Raw genomic sequence first — 20,851 nt, forward strand, 5'->3', positions numbered from 1 at the left:
ACATGGGAGATAGATGCTCCAGACCAGTGGTCACCCCCACATTGGTCAGGTCTGAACATAAGCTATTCACCGCTGACATCCACATCCCACCCCCAGCCCCAGGAAGGAAACCTCCGTAAAAATATCTCCAAAGCCAACTTCATGCTACTCAAGTCAGAAGTGACACACTTCATGACAACCATGGAGACGGGAGATGAAAGTTTGACTGCTGAATCCTACAGTAAGGCACTGTATGAGCACATCCACTTGTGCATGAATCATGCCATTCCAAATAGAACCAAGATGCTCTCCTCCAAAAAAAGGAAGCCAATCTGGTGGTCCCCTGCCATAAACAAACTATACAACAGAAGGAAGAAACATGAAGAACCACAACCAAATACACCAACGCTTTATAGTATTCCACAAACTGAAGGCCAATTCCACTGTAGTGCTGAGATAATTTATTGTAAAATATACAAAGTTCAATTTTCTCCAGAAAAATCAGTCTTCTCATGATTGTACATGGAAAAGTTTTTTGTAACATAACTGACAGTATGTGAATAAGTTATTAGTACATTTAAAAGTTTTTCTAATAATATGTTTTATTTAATTGTTTAATTGAATAATTGGGTGCAACAATTACTATAAAATGGTGTCAGTATGAGTGATTATAGTATACTATGTTAAAGGCGAGTGTGGCCGAGGCACTAGAGAAGACTGATGTTTGTGGAGAAAATTGAACTTTGACTGTATATTTTACAATAAATTATCTTAGCACTACAGTGGAATTGGCCTTCAATTTGTGGAATACTATAAAGCTTTGGTGTATCTGGTTGTGGTTCTTCAAGAAGAAAGAAACTGTTGAAGAAAAAAAGGATAATCCCAGGAAGCAAACAACTCCCTTACCAGCCTCAGCAAGAAGCTGAGATCCCTCACAAAATCCTCTAAAGCTAGTTACGTAAATAAAATTGCCAAAGATTCCAAAGACAACCGCAAGGCATTCTATAGTTATGTCCAGAATCTAAATGGCAATGCTCAGAACTGCTCTGAGCTACAACAGAATGGCATTAAATATACTGATCCCAAGGAGTTTGCCAATTTTCTGACAGATCAATTTAGTGCCATATGCACCCCCCTCACCCCTAAAGGACCCATCTCAATACCAAAAGATTGCCAAATTCCAGTAATCATGGCCACACAGGTAGAAACTGCACTCTCCACAGCTAAGAATACAGCATACATGGGACCAGATGGCATCCTGGGCTGTGTACTACATGAACTACAAAATGAACTGGCACCTCACCTAAGTGTCATGTTTAATCATAGCCTCACCTCAGGCTTCATGCTCACTGAGTGGTGCAGAGCTACAGTTATCCCACTCCACGAGGGGGACTCCACCTTGGATCCCGGGAAATACTGTCCCATCAGTCTGACGAGCCTGATCTGCAAGGGCATGAAATGCATTATCATGGAGCTTATAAACAAAGACATTGTCAATCCTCAAACACTGGACCCCGCCCAGTTTTGGGCTCGTGAAGGGCCGATCTTGTCTCCTGAACCTGACTGACTTCTTTGAATCAGTCTCCAGAGCAGTGGAAGAGGGTAAGGTGGTCCACACAGCCTATCTGGACCTCGCCAAGGCATTCGACACCATCCCCCACTCTGGAAACATAGACAAACATACTAAGCCAGCCATAAATTCCTATGTCACTCAATGGGTTGCCAACTGGCTTACTGACAGAACCCAGACTGTAAACATAGTCGACTCCATTTCCAGCTCCAGACAAGTGACAAGTGGAGTACCTCAGGGTTCAGTCCTGGGACCGCTCTTGTTTGGCATCTACTTCTCTGAAGTACAGGCCAACACTACAGTACTCTGGCTAACAAAGTTTACAGATGACTGCAAACTGGGAGCCATTACTGAATCCCCAAATGATATGCATATTCTACAAAAGGACCTTACAGAAACAGATGCTTGGTACCAAAGCCATGGGCTCAAGCGTAATTCCAAAAAATGTATAGTTATCCCCTTTGTGAAATACCATCTACCCATGAATTACCACATAGGTGGGAGTACACTAAACACCTGTGATGACAGACTTAGGGACACATGTGGACAGTGGTCTGACCTTCAATAACCACATTGCCACAACAGTAAGGAAATCCTTCTGTGTGGCACACCTCATCACTAAGTGCTTTTCATCCAGAAAAAAGGAGGTAGTTGTCCCACTGTACTCATCCCTCATTACACCCATTATAGAGTACAACGCCCCATTTGGTATGGATGTCACAAGACATCTGCAACACCTTAAAGCCTGCAGAAATACCTCACTAAAAGAATCACAGGCCTAAAGCAGATGCCTTGTGCTGTCCGTCTAGAAAACCTCCAGCTATACTCTATGGCATATCTTCTATTCAGAGGCAGTCTCCGCTTAACATACAAGGCCATGTCAAACCTTGGGTAATGACATCTGTAATAACTGCATGTAATGCCATGTACAATACATGCATCTATGTGCTGTCATTACAGTAGCAATGGGTGTGAGTGTCATGTCTGGGACACACAAGTATATGAAACCTGCACAGCACTGTTATCCGTGTGAATGTGTTACATGGAGGAGTAGTAACCCAGGGTATATGCTGTCACACTGGCATGTAGTGTAACATGGCGGTACTACTGTTGACAGTGCTGTCCCAGGCAAGGGTAGAGTGCTAAAAGTACTACTAACAACACCCACACCTGCAGAGACATAGCTAGACTCTGAGGCTTCACTGTCGTGTTCCTGGTGTGTGGGCTGTGTCACCGTACATATCCCCTACTGGATAATGATCAGACATGTGGAATGTAACTGTAGAGTCCCGTCTGTACAGCACACGTTAGTGAGGGCTTATGACATGTAGTAATGGCATACATATTGTTGTCAAACATCCATCTGTCGACACATTCATCCTACTGCATAGCTACTTGCCAAGCTGATGTCTGTGCAGATGGCAGGTATCCAGCTGGGATATGTACAGACAACCTATGCTTGATTGACACTGACATGTCTGCCCAGCTGTGTACTAACTGGCACATATAGGAGACAACACCCTGTATGGACCACATGCCACAGGTACCTACACTACACTACACAGTCAACAGAACATGCTTGGGTACAGGTCTCCATCACAGACACTAACCATGTGTTGTAATAGATGTTGCATGCATGACAACTGGATCATCTCAGTGACCATTTGCAGAAGGCACCCAGAGGACTGGCTGATGCATGTCACTCTCACCCTGACGGTCACCAAAGTGGTGTCTGTCAATAGATTGCCTGCTGGCACATGGCAGGTGGCATGATACCAATGTACACACACACCCTACACAACCCATCTCTCCATGGACAATAGCCAGGTACACAGCTATGACCACCTGCAGCAATGCACCACGGTACTGACACATGTGTATGTGTGCATTACTGTATTGGAAATTACATGTATCATGTTACACTCCTCTCCCTAATGGCTACATGAGCCTTGCAGTACCAGCACAACAGTGTTGTACAAATGGGTCGATAGGCATGGGAAACCCACTGAGGTCTGGCAAGTGTGTGTATGTGTGCCTGTCTGCATATCTGTAGGGTACATTGGCAAGTGTGTGTATGTGTGCCTGTCTGCATATCTGTAGGGTACATCATTCTGAGACCACATACTCCTATTACACTACACATTGCCACACAGTAGTACAGATAGTATTGTTGCTGCCCATAGGTGAGGCATGGCAATAAAACACCCTATTATGCCTGTGGCATGTGCATTAGATGCATATCCCTGTAGCACCACTGTTATGATACACAATGGGTTGTATTGCAGTAGTGGCAATGTGTGATAGTAGGTATGTCAGAGTGTCATCATGGGTTCCAGTGCGTACAATATCCAATGGGAGATGTGGGTGATGTGCACACTGTCATTACACCATGGTACACCCGGTATATACCCTATGTACACTTTATGGTGACCACTGTTACCATCAACCATACAGGTAACTGATACCACAATACAGCCCAGCTATGCATGTGCTGTGTGCAGCCTACCTGTAACAAATTGGACATATGGACTAGTTAGTTAGCACTAATAGGCCCAGGTTTCTCGGATGTGTGTCTGCCTGTTATGTGTGTCTGTCAATGTGTATATGATGGTATGTCACACTATGTAATGTCCATGTACAGCCATTACATCCCCCATTACCATACTGTACATGTCTGTGGATGCTCTGCATGTAACATGTAACCTGGTACACACCTCACCCTAAACGTTGTGTGGTGTGTGCAATGAAAGCCACACAGTTCAGTAGCACTACACACCTAGGTAGGAGTCTAGTCACAGTGTTGCCAAGTAAGAGTGTGTGTGTATGTGGATAGGTCTACATAAGGTTGCAGATTATACATGTCCCAGTGGTTCACCTGTTTTATGTGGCACAGGCAATAACTGTTATACAAACCTGTGACATGTGTGCAGCTGTACTCCGGATATGTCACAGCCATGGTGCCTCCACAGTGCCATAACCCTTGTGGAATATGACTGCAGACCATTCTCCTGCCGACACATGTACACCTACAACACAAATGGATAACATTATAGAATCACAATCACCCATTGTTACTAACAGCTGAAATGCATCATAGCTGGACAGCTACACTACCTGACATGTATGCATTACACAGTACTCCCGACATGTTACACTGCAGTACACTGCTGAACTGTATTACAGTCACCGTGTGCATTAGAACCATATTAGCCTGTCCCTGCATAGATGTTGTGGATGACAGGGATGTGGCACAGGCATAATCATATGCACAGGTTGTGTTGCTGGTTTGCCAGAGGCCCAGGGTGGTCCATACATTTGACACCATGTGTGTGGGTGAGGGGTTTAATTATCTGAACGGGACATGGTGATGTGGTGTGTGTCGGTATGGGGTTGCCCTAGGTGTGTTTGCATAGTGTGTGGGTATGCATGCAGACAGTTCTGCCATGTGGCTACCCTATACAGGTGTTTTTGGACAGCTGCAGACCATACCTGGCAGGGTGTGCATTTCACCACCTCCAGCCATGGACAAGCTGACTATGCCTGTCAGGGGTTCCATGAGCACGTCCAGTTACAGGCCTTGATGTGCTACTCTCCCCTGATGATGACAGATGTCCGCTGGATCCAGGTCCCTCCTGGGACTGGCCAGGACCACATGCCCGTGGCCTGCTGTGGTGTGGACAGCACCCCCCCCCCCCGCAGTGCTGGGCTGGCACTACCACTACAGGAGCAGCTTGGTGTCCTGGCACATCCACGTTGGCCACCAGCTGTTAGTGTTGCTGGCCTACGTCCACACGTCCATTGGCACACTCCCACCACATGCTCAAGCACAGACAAACCACGGTCAGTGAGGCCCATCATCTCACCAAACCATCTATCCATGACTTCGGTATACGCACGGAGAGCACCAGACAGTTCACGGATGTTGTCACTTGCAGATGTGAGAGCAGCCCTCTGCAGCCTCAGGCCCTGTCTGGTGTACAGTTACATACGTGCCCGTGCCGCCATTACAGCCTGAAACATGCACCTGGTGGTACCAGTTGTGGCGCTTCTGCCAGGGGCATGATGACCAGCGGCCCTACCATGAGCACCCTGGTACATCTGCCTATGTGGTGGCCTGCCGGACATCTAGCTATGCCTGTTGTGAACAGACACAGTAGGCATGGACACCACACTCTCCTGTGCACTGCCACCAACTGCCAACTGTCCCTCAGCTATGGCCACTGGTGATGGGGTATTTATAGGCACTGAAACTGTGTGCGGGGTTGGGGTGGCTAAGAGGGGATGTCAAATGATGGCACTGTTTTGACCCCTGACAAACCTACCTGTGCCTCAACAGTAGTATCATCATCTTCGGTGTCTGCATGGATACCAACATCAGAATGCATGCAGGAGGGACCCTGATCCACCTTGCCACCTGTGGGGGAGAAACAGAAATGCACTTTAAGACCTGTCCAGCATTGCATAACACTACACATACACACACACACACACACACACACACACACACACACACACACACACACACACATACCTTAATACCTACCTGTCTGTGATGTTACAGACAGTCTCACGTTTATTCCCATAAGTTGCCCATCATGCATCACACCTGGTAACATACACTCATTAATACCACTCATTAACATATCATTCCTCTAAATGCCTACACAAGTGACCACAACACAAGACCTGTTACTCCATTAACTCCTTGACCTGAGTGGAGCAGGTTTCACATGCCCTCACAGCTGTCATTCAGTGTTCCCCCTGTGTATGTTTGGACATTGTGAGCATGGCCCCTATATGTGAGGGGCTACTACGTTCCCTCCATAATGTTACGCACTGGAGTGTCATGCATAAGGATTGCTCAGTACATGCCTGACATGCCGCTCAATCAACCTATCATGTGACAACTGTGATCTATGGATACACTCCCTGGTGTTGTCTAGTAATTCCCCAATGCATCTGTAGTGCTGCTTACATGGGTTGACTTTCAGCTCTCTGCTGTATACGATATTAAGGGTATACCTGCTATCTACTTTCCCTCCCAATGCATGTTCCATGCTACAGACCTTATCAGACTATCAGCTGTCCTGTGATTGCATATCAGACAAGTATTCCTGGTGTATCATGTGTCAGTCCATGTCCATGTACTGCACAATCCCAAAGGGAAGTACTGCCATATGAACAACTCCACAATCACACATGTGCATACATTGACACCCACACAAACACACACACATGCACCCACACATCCTACATGCATCAACCTCCATCTACTACACCAGATTGAACCTACAGCCAAAATAACCACACACACACACACACACACAAACACATACCTACAGGTGAGGTTGCACAATGATAATACACACAGTCCTCCCATTACCCATCCGTCAACATTCATAACATATGGTACACAACAGCATGTAGTGCAACTATAGTCAATCCATGCTAGCAACAGTATGCATGTGTGTGAGGCATAGTTGTGTTAGTAGGTGATGTCCCTTCCCCTGGGAAACACTGCACCCATGTATACAGTATTGCTGTGCAACTGTTATGCACCCTGCCATGTACTGTGCACCAAACCTCACAGGTGTACAACTCATTGCTGAATGTGTAGTACTGTGTCAGTTACATCAGCTGTAATGCTCACAGTCCCTATGTTTTTCAGCAACACATACCTGGAATGATATGTGGACAGATGTCATTTGTGAATGCTTGATGTCTGGTTTTCAGCTCTCAACACTAGCGGATCATGTATGAAAAATCCAATAGTATTACACTGGCAACTATCAGACCATACTGTGCCATGGGGAGTGTACACACCCTTACTGATATGATGCACCCTTCCTTGATCTACCACGGGACCAGATCACCACATACATTAAAAGTACACAAGCCTGATGTGTGTCATATGTCCTATACATCCACATGCAGTGTCTACAAAAGGTGTTAGTTGTGTGGTTGCGGATGCTAACCTCAATGCATACAGTCCTGTGTATGCCTATGTGTGCACACCATTATCGTGATGGTTTGTTGCACCTATTGTTATGTGTACTACAGCAGTCACTATTCCTGGCAAGGGTATATTAGCATGGGCCAACTGCATTTGCTAGTGTATGGTCAGTCTGCCATACACATGTTCCCCAACTCTGTATGATTGCAAGGTCTACTCATGTGCACAACCCTTGGTGTTCACACACTGCTGTCACTATTTCTGTGGGTGTAGGGTTATGTCTGCCATAGTTCCTGACCCTGTGTGCAGATACAGCCATTCTTACCATCCTTATGGCTCCCTGCTGCAGTGCACTGGTGTGTTACGCTGACACACCCTCCCCACCTTCAAATTTCTACAGATGCTTGACAAAAGTATGGCCTACACATGTGTGTCAGTTTGCAGTGTCCCATACACTGAACAGCACGTGTTACAGCCAAGTCCCAGCTAATAATGGAGACCACAGTAATACATTATGCCATAGTGTAGATCAGTAACAGTTACCATTGTAATACTGGTATATACACTGTTGTTGCACTATATAAGGGTGATGCTTCACACATGTCCTTACTGTAGGCCGTGTGTGCTACCATTATGTTAATCCCTGTGGACACATGTTGCAATGACATGATGTTAGTTATCTCGCAGGTGTCTGACATACCTTTCCGATACCCCATCATGGTCACCACTGTGATGCAGTGCATTTAACAGCAACAATACTTGAACATGTACAGCATGCATTAAGGGTAGGTGGGTTAGATGTGTGCATGGCATATACCATAGCCATTACATGCCCGGTGCATTGGCAAGCATCAACATAAACCATACTCACCAGCTACAGGCTGCTGCCTTGGTGGTACACCAGTGGAACCTGCATAAGACTGTGAGAGATGCAATGTTAGTGGCCATAGCTGTGGCAATACTACAGGGTGGGTGCAGTATTACAGTACATCAACAGTACAAGTCCACAATACTACCACTTATGCACATCTGTTTATTAGTACTATGCAGCAACAAGAGATATTTATGACACAGATATGATCTACCTGTACAGATGTGGATGCATACGCAAAAGTGGTGTACTGATATGCCCTGTTGCCTTACCTGCACGCTTCTCAGCTGGTGTGTGGGTAGCACCCACCTCCAGAATGGTGTCTGGCATTTGATGTTCGTTGTTATGGGCAGGTGCACTGAGGAGCTCTTCCATGCATGTCAGGGGGGGGATGGTTGGCATGACCCCCCCTGTAGCGAGGTGATCCCCCCGGACTGCAGCAGCATGCTGACGGGCATTGCGAAGCAAGTCAGAACAACGATGCTGGACCTGCTTATAACTATGGTTATGCAGTCCGACATCATTGACCCTGTGGACTAGATCATTCCACAGGGCGGTCCGCTCCTGCTGCTCATGGGCAGACCTGCCAAACAGTATTGCATAGTGCTGTATGAAGTAGCTGAGCAGTATCTCGTTCTCTGTCGCTGTATAGGTTGGGAGGCGTCCTTGTGACACGTTGCCTGAAAGACAAAGATGGAAACAGGTCTGAGCAAATCATACAGCAAGGTTACCATAGTTCTTAACACACACCTCTGTCACCTCCCCCCCACCAAATCTGCAACAACAAACTATTCACACAATTCAATAGGTATGGCTGCACCTTTAACTACCAGTGGAATATATATATATTGTACTGTAACACACTTTGTGCTATGTGTCTGTGGCCATGTTCCCTGTGTGGACACTATCACTGCTGGGGTGTTACAGACTATTCACCTGCATGACATTGTTAGGGCCACTATGGTTCCATATATGCATGTGGTATGCTTGCTATGTGATTGCTGCACATGTGACATTCTGTGTTACCGGGGATATGTATGCATGCTATTGGACATGTTCCTGGATTGTGTAGAACATTACTACCTACATATGTTCTATAACAGTGACACAATAGCATGTTTAAGGGATATTTGCCAGCAGAGCCACCTCTCCAACCTCATCTGGCAATGTCACCAGGCCACATCACATGTGGGACCCACCCTGGGGCCTCCTCAACTACTGGTAAGCACTACCTTCAGGTGGAACCTCCTCAGGGGATAGTGTCCCCCCTCGGGGCACACACAAGATCCTGTCACCCGAGGTCAGGTCCAGGGTTTGGTGCTTAGGGAGCTCCACAGAGACCTGGGGGATATGTTACAGCACCTTGAGGCCCTCAGTACACACTCACAGGGTCCACATGCTCCCCCTGCCCAGCCTCCAGCCCAGACACCTTGAGGTCCGTGAAACTGCTGTTGTGACTGGCAATGGGTGGGGGCCTTGTTCCCATTGTTTATATATATATATATATATATATATATATATATATATATATATATATATATACACACACACATTGTTTATATACATATATGTATCTGCTTACACGTGTCTGTGTATACGTATCTTAGGAATGTTTATTGCTTCCACATTATACATTCACTATGGTAGCGAGACTGTACTGCATGATATGTTATCGATACCAGCCTGACATCATACAGGTAGGATGGCTTACTGTTAATATCTTGTGACCATGTACTGTCAGGTCCTAGTTATGGGATTTGCAACAGTTGGTATTGTATTGCAGGGCAGACCTGTTTGGCTGGGGGGGGGGGGATATCGATACGTGTAAAACTTATGTTGCTTGAGCCTCCTCACCCCCATTAACGGTAATACATAGATATATATATATATATATATATATATATATATATATATGGGTTCCGGACGTTTGCTCGAAGAAGAACTTTTGCGTATGTATGCCTGTTGCCGAGGCTGTACTATGGTGCAGGTAAGGGAAATTTCCCTTTTCCCCACTGTAGTGTGGTCTCAGAGGCAGAATATTAAAGTAGGGGGGGTGTGAAGCCTCCCTGCTAAAATGTTAATATAGTGTTTTATTTTGTTGTAACATGCTTTAACGAAAGCGCTTTTCCTATAAAAGCGCTTTCGCTAAAGTGTGTGCAGTTATTAATGATTTGGACATTTGCTCATTTGAGCAAACGTTTTATATATATATATATATATATATATATATATATATATATATATATATATATATATGTGTGTATATGACATATATATATATGTAGACGTATATATGTATAATTGTATACACATGTATATATATATATATATATATATATATATATATATATATATATATACATATATACGTGTGTGTGTGTGTGTGTGTGTGTATATATATATATATATATATATATATATATATATATATATATATGTGTGTATGTATGCATGTGTGTGTGTGTATATATATATATAGATATCTATATATATATATATATATATATATATATATATATATATATATATATATATATATATATATATATATATATATACATATATATATATATATATATATATATATATATACACATACACACACATTGAGAGAGAGAGGTATATATCTATTTGGTTATAAATATACACACACACACACACACACACACACATCTACATGTATAAATACATTTCCTGTACTGTTGAATGATTGTGCTGGATGACATGTTTGTGAAATCATCAGGATTATGTGCATCTGCCATGGCTTAGTGGTAAATCACATTGGCTATGGTGTGCAGGATCCTGGGTTCGAGCCTTGCTGGCAGAACAATGGCCGTTGGATACACAGTGATTAAGGCACTTTTAAGCGGGTTTGCGTGGATTTGCATGGAGGAAAGCAGTGTTAATGTTCGGTTACAGTTTCTTACACTCAGCTTCTAAAATTGCTTATTCTGTGTGCTTGTTGCTTATTCCCCGTGCAAACAGGCTTAAACCCACTTACTGCTGCTTAAAAGTGCTTACTCCCGCTTACCCCCACACTAATTTCTTTAAAAGAAAAGAAAAAAGGGTTGATGGGAAAGTGGTGAAAAAGGGGCACGAAGAGGGAAAGACAGTAGGGAAAATAGCTAGGGATGTGCATGAAGGGTGTAGGGAAGGTCCATAGCGGCCCATTTCTTGTACAGCAACAGCTGTGCATATACAATGAATTTGGACGTAGATTTGGACACTCGAACTCCTGAGAGAGGAGTAAAGACGACAATAATATGTTGTGATGGCAATTAGACCAGATTAAATGTGTCCAGTGGACACGTGCAAAATGGACAGCTATGTATGGGGTGAGATTAGTTTTTCTGGGAACAGACTGACCTTTTTTTTTTTTCAGGTGAGAGTGGGATGTTGGGGTAGGACAGTAGATATATTTGGGGAGGTAGGTTGGGTAGGTTAACAGACAAGACAAACAAGACTCATACAGGGGCAGTATATGACACATGTGGGGGGAAAACACCTTGATGGCGAGGGGTGTTGGGAAATCGGAAGCCCATGACCCCCCTAGTGGAAACAGTGGGACTGAGGTCCCAACCCATGGGAGGTCACCACTGCACCTTCACAGCCCTGTAGGTGGCTGTGCTGGAGGCTGAGTCGGAGAGCCCTCTAGTTGCGACACGTGGCCCCCAAGCTGGCGTAGCAGATTTCAAAACTGCCGGTTGAGCTCACTACGCACCACGATATAGACCTGGCGATGGGTGACAGATTCCTGTCCACACTCACTCCCGGGGGGGGGCGAGCCCCATCCCTTGAGGCGGTTCCACCCAAAGGTGGTGCAGGACCAATGGACAAGGAGGTCCCGGGTAGGGCCCCAGATGTGATGGTACCCGGTGCCACAGTCAGCTGAGGTGGGACATGTGGGTCTGCTGGGACCAGCATTCCCATACGTGCTATGGTGTTTATGTTTTATCAACATATGTGGGTTAGTAATAGGCAACACATTCCAGGATTAGGTATAACAGCATGCATAGATATTCCCATTAACCCAGACACCAGATATGGAACAGTTGCATAGCAAACAGAACACATGCATATATGGGACCACAGTGGAAATTACAACAGCATGCAGGTACATTGATGGCACCATGCCACAAATGGAGTATTTCAACATAGCACATGCCACAAATGGAGTATTTCAACATAGCACATGCATAGAAACAGATTTAAATAATTATCAAACAACAGGACATATGTCCCAACATTACAGTTAAGTCAGCACATACCAATTGAGTTGGGTATTTTGTTTATTGTTGCAGATATAGTGGGGGGGGGGGGGTAAAATGTCAATTAACAACTAGCATATTCCTGTAGTTCGCATTACTTTACTAGTCAGTGCTGTTATTGTACCTTACAAGTATTAGTACACTACCCTGTTGTCTTAGTTTGGACAGTGGTATGGCTGTCGACAACTGTATACATGAACTGGTTTTACCTGCAGTATACACCTCTTACCTGGTATACCTGCGGAGGAATTGTTTAACACTGTTTCTACACATACTCCCAGATTCCAGGTTGATGTTATGCACATACCTGTCCATCTCTTTTTACTATGTCTTGACCACATCCAGGTGAACCGGGACATATTTAGATTATTGCCCTCTTAAACCTTTAGTGACTTACAACACTCTTATACAGGATTTTCTAGACAGTTATATTATGTAGCACAGTGTGGGTGACAGTGAAGAGTGATACCTTTTTATTCAGAACAACTGCAACACTCACAATGATATACAATACCAGAGTAAACAGTACCAGTACAGGGTATCAATCGTTTATTTCTAGGCACAGTGTTCGTATGTGATGGACATGTGGAAGCAATGTTTGTTAGTACTACCTGAATGTTGCCACACAAATTACCAGAATCCACATTAGTATTATGCACATACATCTCACTCTGGTCACAGCTTGACAACATGGGGGTGTAGATGGGACATACTTGGCTTATTACTCTCATAACATTTTGGGGAGTTGCTAGTGTGTCTGGTTTGTTGTTATAGATGTGTGACAATCAGTTGTATTTCCTGTTTGCTGCCTAAACATCTGGGATCATCCCACTGATTTCCCAGGGGAAGAGAGTGACAGACAGAAGATATGGGCCAATTTACTGGACATTCTGGACATATCTGTACAGTCGTGGGGTATGATTCTCTATGCAGACTACTACCACTCCCAGAATTCGAACCATGGCTGGCTGTGCTAAACATACAACAGTTCACATCGCAGTTGCATGTGCTATTTTGATTTTGTCTCTCTTTTCACTGTTTTCTGTCTATGTCTTTCTCAGGTGTACTATATGACCTATTGGGATTACACCAGTCATATACAGACATTCCTACACATTTTATTTATGTTGCACAGTGTGGGTAACAGTGCTTAATACAACAGTACTATTAAGTGATTGCTAATCTACATTAACATATGATACCAGAGTAAACACATGCAGTCCAGCAGTTAGACCTTTCTTGTCAGGCTATTATGCTTTTATTTACATACAACCTATATGAGACTCTTCCTGCCCTATTCTCTGGTGTATGCAGTACTTGCCTTACACAATACAGGTTTTATACAGGCAATTAACTTAACGCACTAATACTTTTAGATTTATTTCCTATGACAGTACATGCAAGAGTATTACTAACCTGCCTCGCATCGCAACCACTCCAAGCGACATCCATGGGCCTCCTGGTTCGAGCCCGCTCACTTAGCACTGTGAAGGACATAAGAGGAATATTTATCCATACCTACCCATAATGTACATGAGCTGGCAATTATTAAACAGGTAGTGGAGTGATATTTACACACAGCTGGGACTTCCCCTGTCCTCCTAGCCTCTTGGATCCACTGATCCAAGAAATCCCCCTTTCGCCGCTTCAGGTTGGCATAGAGATCCCTGACCTGCTCACCAATTCGGGGTATGCCAGTGGCACTGGTGAGGTCATGGGCGAGATGGTCCCAGGCTTCTGCTTTAGATTGGGAACCATGGTACTGGCCCTGCAGCAGTCTCTGCTCATGGTCTTTCACAAGGAGTCCTCCATGACTCTGGATTCCTGGATGCACCAGCGCTGCGTCTGAAAGTGCACACCCTCTCCCATTCCTGTTAATAACATTTCCACTAATGACACCATCCCCACATCCTGTGGCATTACAATAAAAAGACTAGTAACATCTGTCGTTACCATAATCAAATTTTGTACTTATCCAAAAACATGACAGGAGTCTTTTAACACTTGTGGAAATAAATCCAAAATTCCTTTTAACTTCTTGTGTACATATAATTCAGGGTTCCGTTTTACTTCCCTTCACTGAAATAAATAAATGGAGTGCTTTTACTTATTTTTAAGCATGCCTATGTAACTATATACATATATAAGTATGGTTCAATGAATAACCTAACCAACTTAGGAACTACATTGGCCAATTTAAAGTCTACCTAGTAGACATCAGTGGAGAATATTTATCAGAAACCTGGCTCAAACCAGCTACTAACGACACTGAGATCATTCCACCTGGGTATAACATAATTAGGGTTGATCGCATAAAAAAAGGGGTGGTGGAATAGCAGTCTTGTACAGAAGTACGCTTAATCTCATTATGAATCCCATCCAACCACCTCAGGTCTCAAATGCAGAAACACTAGCACTAAAATTATGCTTAAACAACCAAAAAAGCCTTAATCTAATTGTAACCTATATCCCACCCGGGAAAAACTTAGAAACTTTGGAGAATACTCTCAACTGGATAGCTACCAATTACCCTCAAGAAACTATTGTTCTAGGTGACGTCAATATTGATTGGACCCAATGTTCATCACACACAAATCCCATTCTTATAAACCTGCACGGTTTCTCCCAAAACATAGCCTCTACTACTAGGTTAGGTAATGCAAACCAAAAAGAGACCCTTCTTGACTGGATACTAACAAATAGTCACACCCATAAATATACAACTGGGACTCTCCCAAATGAACTTAGTGATCATCTAGTTACATTCATAATAAAAGATAAAATTTCTAGCACAACCCTACCCATACACAGGCTTGTCAGAAATAAAAAAAACTTTGACTCAACAAAATTCATAACTGAACTCAAATCCTGCAACTGGTCTAGGCTAAATTCCCTCCCCCTTGATGAGGGCGTGTCTCTCTTTTCTGACACATTCCTCAAGATTCTTGACTACCATGCCCCTAAACAACAGGTCAGAGTTAAGGTACGGATAGCACCCTGGTTAACAAGAGAGTCCAAAACCAAAATCCAACTTAGAAACAAGGCATGGGATGAATGGTGAACTACTAAGGTACCTTTAGACCGTATCAAATTCCAACAGCTGAGAAATGAGATGAAAAAAGCCATCACCCTGGACAAAAAAAACTACTTTTGTCACCTACAACATAAACACCAAAATAACCCCCAGAAATTCTGGGTAGGTTTAAATAACCTTCTCCATTCTGGCAAATCAACACCACCTACCCCTGGGACACTCATTGGCAAAAACCCAGAAGAAATAGCAAATAATTTCAATTCTTTCTTTACTGAGACTATTCAGTCTTTAGCCAACCAACTACCCCCCTCCTCCTCTTCTCTTAAAAACACTGCAGTAAAATCACTTCCCTATTTTACCTTCCAGCCCATCCCTACATCCTTTATCAGAGCCTTACTGAAGAAACTAAAAGCAACTACCCTCTCTGCAGACCTACTACCGGCTGAATACCTGCAAATAGCTGCAGATGTTATAGCCTACCCTATATCTATTCTAATCAATAGAGCCATAACCGAGGCCACAATCCCCTCTATATGGAAAATATCTTATGTCATTCCACTCCATAAAGGTGGTGCCTCCACAGAATTATCAAATTACAGACCAATAGCTATACTGTCACCGCTAGCCAAAATTATGGAAAGATGTGTCCATAAACAACTTATTCATTATCTTACCCATAACAATCTGTTGACCAATTCCCAGCATGGTTTCAGACCTCACCATAGTACGACCACAGCTCTCCTCTCCTTTACTGATACAATTAACCAAAACCGGAACAATAAAAAAATATCCTCTGCCCTCTTTCTGGACCTGTCAAAGGCCTTTGACATGGTAAACCACCAATTACTTCTCCATACATTGGAATCCCTTTACCTAGATTGCTCAGCCCTCAATTGGTTCCATGCTTACCTCTCTGGAAGACAACAAGCAGTCCAATGGCACAATAAGCTTTCACACCTGTTACCTAATACCATAGGTGTTCCCCAAGGCTCTATTCTAGGACCCCTTCTTTTTTCAGTCTTCATAAATGAACTACACTCAGTCATCTCCGAAGCCACATGTATCCAATATGCAGATGACTCAACCCTTATATGTTCTGATGTCTCTGTATCCAAGTTACAAGTAGCCACCCAACTCTGCTTTACTACAGTCGAGAAATGGCTTGCAGAGCGTAAACTCATCCTAAACCCAAACAAAACCAAATTGCTTCTCCTTTTCCCCACTCCTACCCCTCCTCCCACACATCTCACCATTCAATCCAATAATGGAACCATCATCTCACCTGACCCCTATACAAAAATGCTAGGAGTTGTCATTGACAACAAACTTAGATTTGACATGCATATCAATCAAACTATTAAGACTGTAAATAAGAAACTTGGATCCTTATACAGAATAAAGAACTTTCTTACCCCTTTTGCCAAACTAGCCATAGCCCTTACTCACCTTATTTCTACTCTCCTATATGCCTCTCCTGTTCTTTCTTACCTAAACAAATGTGAATTGAACAAACTCTCTACTTCTTATAATCACATAGCCAGATTTGTAACTGGATTGCCCTTTAGAACACATCACTGCCTTAATCTGAAAAAACTAGACTGGTTAGAACTACCCAATCTTCTCAAGTTGAACCAACTCACAGAAGCATTTAAAATCCTAAAACAACCTGAAAAAACCCCGGCACTGAGTACAATAATTATTCCTTATTCCAATCTTAGCTGCCTTCGCTCCTCCAATAGACACCTTGTCCACACCACCAAATCCAACAATATGGGTGATGAAGCTCTCTTTGCTAACACCACTGGAAAGTTATGGAACGCCCTCCCCAACAACCTTAGGCTAATTTCCTCCCTTGATCAATTTAAAAAAACTCTAAAACAATATCTTAAGGCGAAATGGCTCTGCCCATGCATACATCCAGATTAGATGCCCTCAATAAAACAGATGCTTCACTTACTCCATAGGACAACTTGAGAGGGGACACTTAATCCAGTTGCCTACTATCTGCTCACCACTGGAACCATATTTTAATTTCTGTCTCATTTTTTTTCTATTGCACTACTGTAATAATTGCACTAAGAACCCTAGTTAAACTGTTAGGTTATAGTAACTAAATTGTATGTAATTTTGTAATTTTGTATTTTCCTATTTCTCCTTTCTGCTATTTTTATTTTGTATTACTATTTCACTTTTTTGTAACTATATTGTATCATACCTTGTGGAGCTTTTCTCCCCGGGCCTCCGCTGAAAATGGACATGTATCCAGTCGGACTATCCCGGTCAACAAATGTAAAATAAATAATAATAAAATAAATAATTTTAGAAAAACAGTTATCTAATACCCATTTAAATGTTGTTAAGTCATTTGCCAATCTTACATAACTAGGTAATGAATCCCGCATCCTTCCTTTCCTAATATGAAAGAAAGCTCCTTTTAACTTCAAATTGGAAATAGGAATTCTTACATCTAAATGTTTATTCATTGTACCAATATCATGAACAATAAAGTAAATATCTAATAATGCAGCCAATAATTTGTCCTTAAGGCATCTAATAATGTAATCTTTTAGAAACCTGTAAGCCAAAGAATACAAAGAAAAATATGCCATTCTTTCTCTATAGGATAAGTGTTGACAGCCATCTATCTTTCTGGTAAAGGTTTTCTGAATCTGTTCCAGATTCTTCAGTTGCAAAACATTTAATGTACATAAAGGCCTCTCAAACTCAACAATAAATCTTATACTTGTTAAATAGATCTTTAATGGCACCTGACTATTTCCACTTGAGAAACACTGAAGGACACTTCATAAAAACATAACATTTCCTAACAATGTTTGTCACATTAACTTCAAAGTAAAAATTTACATCTACCATGATACCTAGACATTTCATGACCTCAGAAGAAAACAAAACTGATTATCCAGGGTGTAAGGATATTGATTATTATTATTATACCCAAAATGTAAAGTAGTACATTTACTGCTGTTAAACATCATATTGTTATACCAGATGAATGAGCGACAGGCAGGCCCTGAGGAACTACGGCAAAAAAGGTTGCAAATAAACGTATTTTAATAAGAACGTTTTCACTCTTGCAAGAGCAGGAGCTTCTTCAGACAAGTTTAAAAAGTTACAAACACTCTTTTAAAAAGGCAACAGCTGATAAACTTGGCAAATGAGTTTTTAGGAGAGTCCAAAATATTATCATGGCACTACACAGCCACAATACAAACTGTTTATGCTACTACAGTCAGGGGGTATTACAAAAGCATGGTGGCCAGAACAACCAGGCTGAAAGATGGTTTTATACCCCAAGCTATTAGACTGTTAGAACTCATATACTACCTCTCCATCCAGTATTCTAGGCTGGTTCACATTTGGAGGGAAATTAGCTTTTCTTGAACATTGCGCTCTTTTGCACAGTTGTATATACATATATATACAAGTATATATATATGTATATTCATATATGTGTATATATATATATATATATATATATATATATATATATACACACACACACACATATATATATATACTGACGGCATTTATATTATTGCCTATTTGTTGTCTTAGCTTACTCCTAGTTAATTGTCATTGTTTCTTATATGTTGCTGGAGGATTTGCAGAATAAGAATTTCATTGTACTTTGTGACACTGTCTCTAGTACATATGACAATAAAGTTGAACTGAATTATTATAATTGTCATCAGCTTTACTTGATGACTATTTCACCTGAGAGATGGGTGCCACCACATCCTCCAGTATAACTGCACTGATGTATTTAGTCATTAAAGCCCACATCTCTCTCTCTCTCTCTATAACATCCTTTCATCCACAAAAACTATCTTCTGCAGTACTGTCATCGGTTGATTAGAGGGGAGGGAGTAGCAGATCTGTTCTGTGCTAGTCCTCAGTGGTGAGCATTAGATTAAAAAAACATCATCCTGTGATGAGCAAACCAACTATGATACTTACGCACCATGCTTAGCGACTGACAGACACAGCCGTGCTGCTGTGCAACTCACACTAAATCCAGAAACCTGTGCCAAGCATACTTCCCCGTTAGATTAAAATAACCACGCATGTAACAATCCCACAGTTCAAAGCAATAAAAGTTGTAGCAAAGGCCCAATTATAGTTTCCCGCAAGGAGTATATGAGCAGCGCTATTTCACTGGCGCATTATTTACATACATCTATAGATAAAACTACATCCATTACATGTATAGCCCTAACCAAAACAAGGTTAAATGGGGGGGGGGGGGGGTGTCGCTACGCCTAAAAGTTATAAGGTAAATACAGCGTGTACAATGTAGTATAGACATTTTCTTGTGCAAATCGTTGTTTAGTAAAGAAAATAGTTACGTATGAGTGTATGCACTCACCCATCAACGTAGCCCGCACTTTGAACATACGGAGACCGAACGGGTATACATCTTACCTGCCAGGTAATGGCCACCTTGGTAGAGATAGGGATCTCTTCTGGCTGTGGATCCTTTCTATAAGAATTCAGGGACAGTACCGACACGCTGTATTCTTTTAGTCTCTGATTACGTTTGATTAACTGCCTTCCTCCGATAATGAAGACACAAACCACACTGCTACACTTTCAGTTTCATTTTCGTTTCTTAAGTAGTGCTACCAACCATCTGGTTTTGGGGGGCAGTCCTCACGTTCGGAGTGGGGAGCGATGAAGAGGCAAATACCTTATTACGTTAGAAGAAGAAATTCTTCCAACATCCCAGCTATGATAGCAAAAAAGTGATCTTCCATACGAACCATCCACATATGAAATTATGAAACGATAATAATAATAATAAAGCTGTGAGTTCTTTTGACAAAAAAAAGCGGCAACTCAGTGACTTGCTGTGGTTGTCACAAGCAAATGACAACAAGCCCCTCCTCGGTGGGCTAACGAAACAGACCGTTAAGTATTACACCTTGTAACAGGAATATATTGACTGATTGCTGGCTGCCTTCTCTGTGTAATTGGTAGATGAAGAAACGTTTCAGTTGACATAATCGGTGTAATGACGTTTAATTACACAAAACGCACTCTTTAAGCCATTAATAAGCAAAAATAATACATAATGTTATAAAACGAGGTTAGCTTTTGATGTAGTTTATGTCACCAGAAGATGGCACACTTGCACTGCCGTCCCAGAACATGAGTA

General features: G+C 42.5%; 1 protein-coding gene across 1 annotated transcript in view; it reads right to left on the reverse strand.

The window, feature by feature from the left end:
* The window catches only part of LOC122811455 (antigen peptide transporter 2-like), a 320,151-nt gene extending 299,412 nt beyond the window's left edge, over positions 1 to 20,739 (reverse strand). The window contains exon 1 of the mRNA XM_044083306.1: positions 20,119 to 20,739. The gene's annotated coding sequence lies outside the window, so the exon portion shown is untranslated. The remainder of the gene's footprint in view (positions 1 to 20,118) is intronic.
* Between the last annotated feature and the right edge of the window lie 112 nt (positions 20,740 to 20,851).

This window comes from Protopterus annectens, chromosome 9.part0 (genome assembly GCF_019279795.1).
Source record: "Protopterus annectens isolate FY-2018-M chromosome 9.part0, PAN1.0, whole genome shotgun sequence".
Classification (NCBI taxonomy): Eukaryota; Metazoa; Chordata; order Ceratodontiformes; family Protopteridae; genus Protopterus; species Protopterus annectens.